This window comes from Camarhynchus parvulus, chromosome 2 (assembly GCF_901933205.1).
Source record: "Camarhynchus parvulus chromosome 2, STF_HiC, whole genome shotgun sequence".
Classification (NCBI taxonomy): domain Eukaryota; kingdom Metazoa; phylum Chordata; class Aves; order Passeriformes; family Thraupidae; genus Camarhynchus; species Camarhynchus parvulus.
This window is the reverse complement of record NC_044572.1, coordinates 78,063,589-78,075,316: the sequence shown is the minus strand read 5'-3', so window position 1 is coordinate 78,075,316 and position 11,728 is coordinate 78,063,589.

Here is an 11,728-nt window from a genome sequence, read left to right as displayed (position 1 = left end):
AAATCCAGAAGCACACAGTCATTACCAATATTTTTAAAAGCAGGGTTGTAGGCAGCTAAAGTCAGGATGTGGTACTTATTTACTATTTTTAGTTTAGCAAGAAGAAGAAACCGTACTGAAGCCTCAGCGTTGGATTTGGATTTGGATTTTCCCCCAAACCTGAAAATGTGTGTTAAGAGTTTAACAGAGCAGCTGAAGAAAAGTGTATATTTTATTATAACGGGGTAAAAAGTCTTGCAGTTTGAATGTCATCTTTTTAACAAACTGCATCTCAAAAAATGTATGAACCACATCCAATATTTCACTTTAACTCCAAAAGATATACTGTCAGTCCTCATTCTTCAGCTCTAACACTGAAATTGATTCTTGTCTAGTTTGTGGCTACTAAGTTGAAGCTAATTAAAAATTGCTCAGTGTGGGTTTTTTTTGCTGCCAACTTCTCCTGCTTAGGCTCAGAGTGTTGAGTTCAATGTCTAGGAAATAGTTTTCAAATGCAGTTTTAAACTTGTGTAAAGCACAGATTTAAGGCATATGTATGAATTCAAAATGGTTCAGTTGACCAGAAGAAAGATTTGTCCAGTCAAAGCATAGAAAAGACCCAGTTTTTTTTTTCCCCCTAGGATTTGGATTTCACTGTTTCTTTACATTTCATCAATATTACAATAGTCCCACCTTAGCCCCTTTTATGTTAGTACTATTACAGCACAGATGTTTTTTGGGGGCTTCATTTTTATGAAAAGCTCCTGATTTTCATGAAAATGTAAAGCTGGAATTTTGGTGCCACAGAAGACCTGGTCTCTCCCTCTTCTTTTGTGAGGATTTCAGGGTGCTTGAAGGCTTCCCTGGCAGGAGAGGAACTCTCATTTTGGGTCTGCTTTTGTCAGAGGGTGGGATATAACTCTGTAATGGTCCCTTGAAATTATTTTGTAGAGGAGCCTGGCATGGTTGCTGGGCTGGGGGGTTGCTTCTGCCTCACTGAGTGACATTTGTATTCACAGCATCTTCTGTGGTGTTAGTGCAACCCTGATTTTGTCCAGGTATGGAGCAGGGAGCCTTGCAGAGGCGTTTTGAAAGATTTGTCAGAAAATATCCAAGGAGACCCACATGCCTCAGAGGCAGGATGTGGTGTACCTGGGGGGACAGGAGATAAACGCAGAACACTTTTCTCCCTGGGGCTTGGCTGATTTGCACGTCTCTTGATGAACCACAGAGCTTTGGGTCAGCTCTGTGTCAGCCATAGCCAATGAGTGAGGAGGGTGGCTGGAACATTGCTGGAAGCTGTGTGTGTTGAACAGTGCTGCTGGGAGGGAAAAATGAAAAGCATGAAAGAAATAGAATGGGTCCCAGATGCTTTCATCTTCTGACATACCCCAGTTTTGCATAATTCTGAGGTTAAATGCCTTGGGAAGCCAATTAACCAAAACAGCTTCCTCTCTTAGTGAAGCTTTTGGCCATAGTTCAAGGCTTTATTGAAATGGGGAGGCAACTAAGTTAACTAAACTTGTGCAACCCAAGCTATTCTGTGATCTTAAAAATATTGAAAATTGACATCTTTAGAGCTTCAGATAACAAATACAGCATTTAGCTATGAAGGCATTCTTTAGCTGTCATTTAGATGTCTTCCAAGCATCAGAAAATGCAGTTCAATAAGCTCTGTTCTCCTGGCAAATCTTTGGTTGTCACACTTGCCTGCAGTGGTGGATTCCACCCAGCCAACAGCCAAGTACCCACACAGGTACTCACTCACTCACTCACTCACTCACTCACTCACTCACTCACTCACTCACTCACTCACTCACTCACTCACTCACTCCCACAGCAGCAGGATGGAGACAAAACCAGGAAGAGGAGGACCAAGAAAATTTTAGGCTATGATAAAGATAGGGAAATCACTTCTCATGCACTGTCATGGGCAAAAGAGACTTGAGTAAGGAAATTTAACTTAATTTATTGCCAATTAGCATTCGTATTTAATTACAGATTTAGGTATTGGGAAACGTAAAAAAAAGACAAACATTAGAATGCTTAGGGAAAAAACACCCCTCCCCTTTTCCAGGTTCAACTTCACTCCAGACTCCCCTCTCTTGTTATCACCACAGGTCATGCTCAGTGCCATCATTGAGGCAATGAGCAGAGTGGGCGGTTGTGAAGTCAGAATCTGGTGATTTCTCTCTGCCTCTCTATGCTTCAGTATGAATCCTTCACTGGCTGCAGTCTTCCCTTTCTAGGATGTACCAGCTCCAATGCTGGCTTGGGATAAATAAGTTCTAAAACACTTGGTATGTTACATGTTAATTACCAATTTTATAAACATCCGTTCAGCTCCATATAGTTTCTATCCATGCTAATGGAAGGGGGGAAAAGGGAAAAATGAAAGTAAAATCTATTTTTGTTGTCTTCCCTCTTTGGTGTTTTAATGTGCTGTCCCACATGCCTGTATTTCTGCAGGATGTGGATTAGAACAGAGCAAAAGGGTCTGAAGAAAGCGGCTCAGAAGGTAAGATATTAAAATCAATCCTGAAGTGATTCTGGACCTCACATAGGAGTTACATGGAGCTCAAGCAGTGATCTAAGGGCAACAGGAGGTATGGAGAAGACATGGCTAGGAGAAGTAAGCAAATTCATGGAGGAAGACTTAGCAAGTGCATGGATACTTTTTAGTCTGAACTGCCAGTCTATGACTGGAGATGTGAACACTTCCCAGGGTAATAGGCACAGAAAGTGTACTTGCAGCTCTTCTTCCCTGCAGCCTGTAACAGGGTACATGAATTGACCATGACTACTGTAATTGAAGCTGCTCTCAGCTGCTCCTTCAAAACAGATGACCTCACCACTGGGAGGGTTCTCCAGAAGAGAAGAGGGGTTTCTTGCCTTTCCTGTATTGATGGCTTCCCCTTGTTTGTTGGTTGGGTCCCCATGTTTGGCATTTTCAGTGGTTCTGTTGCTGCTGTAGCAAGGATGATACAGCCAAGAAACACTTCAGCCACCTTCTGCTGAAGTTCTGAACAAGACATGAGTGAAGCCGCATGCTTTTGTTTCACAGGCTGTGAAAAGCCCAGAGGTCTATTCAGAGAAATACCTCACCCCCTCATTAGCCTTTGCAGGTTAGCTTTGAGCATGGGACCTTGAGAGTCCTCAATGACAGATATCCAAACCTCAACACATTTTCTAAGTAAGGAGAAAAGTGAGAATCAAACTTACAGGCGGAGCAAACCCAACAAGGTGAATTTCTTCACATCACAACACGTGGTGTGAGCACAACTCAGGAAAGCTGCAGGTAGCGATATCTGGAACTGAGACCTTCCAGAGTCATGGGAACACGAGCAAAACTGTTCAGTAGCCAGCGGGTGCTCTCCCTGGTTTAGTAGCACAAGGCATCCATGAGTGCTGGACAAAAGATGTAGCCAGATCATGTTTGGTTTGGTTTTTCAAGAACCCATGCAAACTACACAAGATTTTAGTTCTGCTCTGGACAGCTCCACAGGTCCTGCCTTTCTATATAGTACTGTTGACAGTGGTCACAAGGGTTTTGGGGTGAAGGAAGAGACGAGATGGGCTCCATGATCAGAAGGCTTGATTTATTACGTTATGATATAAACATCTATTTAAAGTATACTAAAAGAAAAAGAAAACGGAGAGTTTCCAGAAGCTGCTAGCTACCTAAGAAAAGTAAAGAATCATAACAAACCAGCTCTCTCGGACTGTGTCCGAGAGATCTCAGTTCTGGATTGGTCACCAACTCCAAACATCCAAACTGGGCCAATCCAGGCAGACCTGTTACATTCCACAGCAGCAGATAACCTATTGTTTATGTCTGGTTGCTGAACTTCTCAGCTTCAGCAGGAAAATCCTAAGAGAGGATTTTTCATAAAAGAAATGTCTGTGACATAGAACTGCTCTTTGAATTATTCAAAGGCAGGAAGAAAAAAAAGGTGTGATAGTTCAAACTAGAAATGTTATTACAGGCATATCTGTAAAAGGAATGAAAGACATTTTTTTCAGACTGTAAGAGTGGCTTAATAAATGCAATTCTCAGCAGTGCTAGTCAGGAAAGGGTTTTAACATTTGGTCCAGCAAGTGTAACTCAACTAGAGCTCCAGAGTGTACTGCACAGAATAAGAATGATATATTTAGGATCAAATAGGGCTGTTTGAGTTACAGCTGCTAGGAGCCCAGCACTTTGGAAATGCAAGAAGAGGGGAAGGAAGTAAGATATATGATTTAAATAAAAAGAAAAGAGAACACAATCTGTGTGGAAAGCCACCAGCCTATTTATCTTAATGTCCTTTTCAAAGCAAGACATAAACCTGAACAAAATTCCAGTACAATTAAGTCCATAAAATACTGGTTTTGATGAAGAGTTTATTACATAAATTAATATCAGTATGTTGACTGTACCTTTGTGAGTCATAATTGTGAACTATTAATAGAAAAATGCATGGGTCTTAACAGAGTGGCTTCATGACAGCTATATTTTTGAAGCTGTTAAAAAAAAGGAATTATATTTGTAGATAATTTCAGTGCGCTAGATGCATGTAATTTAGTAACAAAGCAAATGTTTCCTCTGAAATGCTGCCAGCAATTAGAAATTCCCAGTTTCTTGCCAAGCATTAAAACCTGCAGCCTTTGAGTGGAGTCCCTTCTCCTCCTACACTTCTAATTTCAGTCAAGACTATAGGGTTGACCCTTTAATTTTTTTTTTCTTTAACAGTTTTTAGGGAAACTGAGGGGGAAAATTTTAGGTTATTATCTATATCTATACTTTTAGAAGCATATACCTTTTTTCAGCTGACTGGCTACTTCTACCTGTCAGTGAATCCTGATACACCTTTTCCTGTTTGACTAAAAGGCCAGCATGTATTGATTTTCCTAACAGAACATGATCAAATCACCCTTAACTTTTCCCTGGGCAAACGGAATGGATACTGCTCATTCATTTTAAGGTTCATCTTCAGTCTTCTAATTTCTCCCATAGTGTGATTATCAATTCCTCTTTGTTTTACAAATATTAGCACAAGGCTTAGCTTTTCATCAGTCTTGCAAGAGCACTTTGTAAAGAAAAAAATATGAAATAACTCCATTTCTGTCTGGCATTCCTCTGTCTCTAGACCCAACAACTGCAACAAGATCTATCTGTTTATTCTCCAAAGTCCTGGGTTTTAGCTGAAATGTAAATGAGCATTTCCACACTCCAAGGCAAAATCTATCCCTAAGTGCAAGGTTGGCCTGGGATGCCAAAGACAGATTTGACAGGCAGTGTTGTCAGACAGTAAGATGGGTAGGGGAGCACCAAAAACTGACAGTATTTTAGGTCTGGGATACCCTAAAGCCTATGGCCACTTCTCTACACACATCTGGCTACAAACCATCAGGGACTCTGGCTGTTCTTAAGCCTGACAGCAGCAGCCACCTTATGTATTTGGTGTATTTTGTATCTCCAGATGATCTGTGTTACCATAGGACCTTCCATGTAAATACCTACAGAAACTTGGACTGGGTAAATTGATCAGCTAATGACAACAACATTTGCATGTCCTTGATGTGATAGCACAAATTAGGACGATAAGTGTTGTTTAGCTTATTCTATGATCTGAGCAAGGAGATCACAGATTAGGTTTGGATCTGGGTTTTTATGATTGATTGATTTTAATAAAGATAAGCCTTGGCTAGAAAAATTATCTGACACTGGTAGTCAAAAGGAAATGCCTGAAAATTCAGAGAGACAAATGAAGAATCCAGAGGGAAAAAAAACCACGAAAACCAAACACATGCACAAAAGTACCCCCAAAACCACAGCAAAAGAACTCCAAACCAATAAACATCAGAAGAATAATGCAAAAAACAACAACAGGTTAGTTACTTATTGCCAGAATAGAGAATCACTACAGATGACTAGTTTTCCCAAAGAGAAACAGAAGCCCGCTATTACTCTACCATTCATCCTAGGCATAAATAATGCACCATGACAACGGATGGAAAGGATTTGCTCCAATGTTATGGAATTACCAGCATTTTTTATGTCTTTGCACTCCCTACATTTCAAATACTGCAGGCTCCTGGACCACTGCACTGTTCAGGCTCAGTCTGGTGAATCATTCTCAAATTACAAGTAGACTCCTCACCTGGAAGATTTAAGAAAGTAATAAAATCTTTTAATTGGAAAATCTTCTCAGGAAGTGGAGAGATCAAAAAGTTTTCCAAGTCTTCTACAAGACCCTGCAGGCCTTGTTCCAGAGCAATTTGTCAGTACTGAACACTGTAGATGTGAGTTGAGGAAAGACCTGTGTTACCAGCCTGAACTCCTTGTTGTGAGCTGGTGTACAGCAAGAAACAGGTGGTTAAGCCCTAGGAACAGAGGATCAGATAAGAGCATCTGAGTCTGGCAGCTCCAAATATTTGCAGATGATGACAGTAAAAAAAATGGCAGAAACATCCTGAACCTTCTTCCTTTCATAAAATTATCCTATCTGAACAGGCTTTGGACATTTGTCTCAGAAGGTTCTAAAAATATCAGCTGCATGTGGATTTTATCTTTAGACAATATCTAAATTGTCTTTAGCAAAGAGGATTTTGTCTTTAGAAATTGTCACACATTTATTCACATGACGTACAACCACCCAAAGATCTCCTGGAAAAGTACCTGTGGAATCATAATACTTTTACAATTTACTTATTTTTTATTATTTTGATGTAATTTCTTTAGTTTGATGTGGCTCATCCCAATAACCCACCAGCTTTTAAATTAAGCCTGTCTTATAGGGAATGTTTCCTTGTTATTTGGGCATGGTAGTTGCTTCTCTTCTATCCATAAAAGTTTGCAGCAACTTCTAAACCTAAACTGGGAGATGGGACAGGGTACAGTACCTATTTGCTAGGTAAAATATATGCTCATTATCTTTTAGATGAGAATGATAATCCCAGAAATCTGTAACTGTAAAAAAAAAAAAAAAAAGCAGAAGAGGCATTAATGTTTGAGACAGAATTGTGGAACATTTTGGTTTAATGTAGTGAATGATAAGGCCTGCAGAAAATGTCAAATTAATTTCACTGCCCACAGCAAATTGTGTCTGTAAATAAAATCTTTGGTCAGACACCATGTGGATCCCTTGGAGCACAACAACATACTTTATGTAAAGGATCTGAAGGTATTTCCTGGGCTATCTTTGCTTTTATGCTTGCTCCTTTGGCAGTTTGATGACAGAATTGGAGGAAAATTTCTCCTAAAGACAACAGTAAGATTAATTTACCCTCTTCCTCAGTACAGGTTGAAGAGCTCTAGAAAAGGAAAAAATAAATATTATGTCTTGTCTTCTGCTGTGTTGAGTTTCCAGAAGACTTACTTAGATAGACTCCCCCTTCAGAGAGAGGGAAGACTTAAGAACTTTTCCCATCACAAAAGCTCCAAAATCAAGCAGGCCATTATGCTTCAGATGCAGCCACTAAGTGGATCAGAACTGGCTAAGGCCATAGCATTTCCAGTACTGTTATGCACCTTTTCATACTCAGTAATGTGAGATATATGTACTTTATTTTTAATTTTTTTTTTAAGGCAGTAAGCTGCTGCCCAGACTAAATCCTAGTGCTACAGCCCTCCAAAGGATCTCTGCTTTAAGGATCTCTCTGCTCTATTCTAGTTCAATATATCTTATGGATCAGTTCAGCCTTCCTATTGATACATTTTTTCAAGCTGAAAATTTTCTGTATGTATTGAGAAGGTTTAAGAACAGTACCATGGTAAAGAGTTTATGCTGTGGCTGAGGCTGAAAGTCTCCTTCTTGGTAGAAGCTAGGGGATGTTGCCAGCTGCACTGAGAAGGCAGCAGCTTTTACCATCCCCAAAACCAGTTCAAGAGCCACAGCTGGCAGAGGGGTAATGGGTGAGAGCTTCAGTAGCCTGGTCTTGCCTCTTGAGGAAGGCTGGTGCAAGGTCAAACTGGAAATGGAGATCTGCTTCTCGTCAGGGAACAAGGACCAAAGGCAGCTGACAGGATCTACGATCAACAAGTGGGAGTCTGAGGAGCTGGTCAGCTGGGGAGAAGCTGCACAGCAGGCAGAAACACATTCCTTGTTCCAAGGGCAGCCACATCCAAGCAACTCCAAAGGCTTGTTCATTAGGTACACTTATGAACATCAGCTGAGACAAATTTGTTCCAAATGAGTGGATTGAGTCCACTTGATTAATGAACTGAAAAAGACCTTGAGGCTGATCTGTTGACTTATTAGAGCAAAATACCAGTTCTGTTCTCTTTTAGAAAACTGTTTTCTAAAATGAATTTGAGCATTGCAATAAAAAATCCTTAGCTTCTTGATTTTTGATACTAAAATACAATTTTGTCATGGTGCTGGTGTACGCTGAGATGTTCTTTGGGATGTTTAATTAGTTCAGTAACCTAACATAATGTTGCTTCTCTCGATGTCTTGACCTTAATGGCACACTACCTCACAAAGTATATCTGACTGCAAAAGACACCTCCCATTTGATTTTCAGCCAGGCTTTCCACCTGTATAACTGATGAGAGTGGTCTCTCTGTGCTCCTTGATAAGTGTGCAGATGAACTTTTATCACATGACCTGGCAAATGTGATGGATGTAGACATGTCAGAGTCCCTAGGCAAAATGTGACAAGTCACCACTTGACTTCACCTTGATCTCTTCTCCAGTCAGGCCATATGGTGGGCTTGCTTCTTACAGTTCATCTTTCCTCTTCTCTGGTACTAGATTAGATTAGGGTAGATTCATGACCATAAAAATGCAAGCAACTTTTGCAGACCTAATGTAAAAAATGGAACAGTAACTCTAATTCTAAAATTTCTCTTTAAACTTAAAGAAAAATGAATATTCAATCAATCAATAAAGGAAATACATGCTTTATACTATGGGTGGAAAGATGAGCCAACCCATATTTGTATGTTTCTTAAGTTTCTATCTCATAAAGCCTGCTAGAATTTTGCATGTAGTATCACTATTTGTCTTCTGCATAGTATATATCCTCTCTTTTTTTTTAAATTTTTTGAATTTTTTTTTAATGCAGAAACTGGAAAGATAAAAAAGGTATAAAATACACAAAATGTATTTAGGTTTAAGCTTATTTAATTGATTGAACCACTAAGGGTGTCTGTGGTCTCTGGGCAACAGTCAGGACATACCCCTGGCTTACTCTGACATAATAATTTCTGAGAATGTTGGTTTACTGAGAGCACTCTAAAAAACCCTTTCTGTAATTATTTTCCAATTAGAGCACATGAGGTACTCTTAGTTTAATAATAAAAAAAAATAGCTACATAAATTGTAACCCCTTTTAATAAATATTTTTATCAAATTCATAGGCAATTTGCCCATTTTAAGAATGTTTTTTCAAATGTGCAAACTAAGCTTGTTAAAAAGAAGTGAAGTAGGTTTTTAAACATGCCTTTGTTTTTTCTTTTTGTGAAAGCTTGTAACTTTAATTGTTTAGACTGGTGCATGTGAAAAAATAATGACAGGTTTTTAACTTGCAAACAGCCATAATTTTTAGCAGTGATGTATAGTTTATACTGATATGACTCACACAGTCTCCATTTTCTGTTTGAGGGACTGAAAAAACCCCACTCACTGCACCAAAGCCACGTATTTTTCTCAGTCATTTAGAAAAGGAACATAGGGTGCTGGAAACACACTTCTGCTTGGTGGACAGCAGCATGCCAATTTAGAGCTCACTCTAGGGACAAATAAAATTAGAAACTATAAAAGTGGAAAGCAGCATCTCGATATACCTGTCTTTATGTACCAGGGAGGAGATGTATGTTCTTAGGAATACATATCCAAAACCTCTAACAAATTCAGGGATGCTAAAGGAAAGAAAACACTCACGGCTAATGTGTAATTACACAAGTATATAATGGATATTGTATTGCCAACTTGACTCTTACTGGTAGATTTCCCCATCTATTTTTCTTCTGAACGGTATTCCCCTCTAGTCACAAGAACTGATCTCCCAAAGGTTTCTTATCATAATCCTGAAAAATGTGGAGTACTTTTCAAGTCGTGCAATGTAATTAACTTAGCAAAGAAGATAACAACTTCTGGTAAGCACTAAGATGCATTAAATAAGGTTAAAAATATATTTTCTTACGGTGTTTGATGGGTTCTTTTTGTATCAAAATCTGAGCTGCTAGTGTCCTTCACCAGAAAGTACCAAGTACAGAAATATTTCAGACTTACAAAATATGATCTCCTGTGTTGCACTGAATATCTTTGTTGTGTATTTTCCTGAACTTTGTTAGTTAGCTTAGTGGTTGTACCTTATACTTAGTTAAAGATACAGGGAACTTACAGTAGGAATGACCAGCCAAAACATCTCTGCCCTGAAGTTGCTGAGAGAACAGCAAATAACAAAAAAACCAAAGTACCTAATCTTAAAAAAGAGACAACTGTAATGGCTCTTAAATGCTACTAAATCTGAATTATTTAAATGATAGGAACATAGGACACAGGTGTGTATATTTCAAGTGGCTGTTTGATAGTGAGTAATTCTGGAATGGCCAGTGGGAAACAAGAATGCATATTAAGTCAAACCTGTCAGGCAAACAGCTGTTCAAACAAAGAGATTTTTCAAAGAAGATGTCATTGTCAAGAGCAATCCAACATGAAGCTGATCCATGAGGAGAGCAGTGATTAAAAGAGAACTCATGTAATGGGGTTTTTCTTTTGCTTTTTTTCAAACATTCATGATACTTCCACACATCTCAATGATAAAATAATCAGAAAAGGTTTGTTTACAAAAACGTTTATCAGTTTTATATTTTCATGATTTTGAAAATTACTTATTATTGCCATTTTAACCTTTTAGAGGTTGTACTACCTGACCTCCACCTTTAAAATGTTCTCCCAATAATGTTTGATACTCTAAACATATGTTAAAACTATTTTAACTTTGCTGAAAAGTATATTTGTAGTAGTTATTTGTCTCTAGTCTCAGCATCACTTGTCATACTCAGAGAAAACATATTCTTATGAGGGAAATTTCAGAAAAAGGACGAATACTTCATTTTCTGGCCCAATTTCAATGTGAAGACCCCCTCAAATTCCCGAACTGCCATGGACTTTCCTATCACAGTACAGATTCTACTGCTCTGAGTTTTGTTGGTTGTTGGCGTTTGTTGTTGCTTTGTTGTTATTGTATTTTGTTTGTTTGGGTTTTTGTTGTTTTGGTTTTTGTTTGTTTTGGCTGGGGTTTTTTGTTGTTGTTGTTGTGGTGGGGTTTTTTTAATAATGGGTACGTTTCAGTAGCACGTAATTTTTAAAGGCTTCTCATCTACTCTCCGTGCGCGCTTCTCTTCTCCCTGGAGTTTCTAAGGGTGCATCAGAACGTGGCGATGTATCTCTTCGCCCCCAGAAGAGAGACTTCCAGCCTCTGGCAAGCTCCATACGAGCTGCAAACACACACAAACACCCACACACAAAAATGCACACAAACACAAGCACACAAACACACACAAACGCTTTGCGTTCTTAGAGCACTTCCTTTTACACGGACGGTCTGGCAGCGGGAAAACAACTCTTATTTCCACCTTCTCTCCTGTTAATGAGAAATTATTATTGTTGCCTTCCACCTAGGGGCGGGGGCTCACAGATGACTTTCCCCATCTCTACTGCCCGGGCACTTGCTGAGGGCTGAGGGCCCGCCGGGGCCGCCCTTTCCGGGGGCGGGGCGCGGCCGGTGCCGGTTCCGGCGGGGCAGGAGCGGCTGC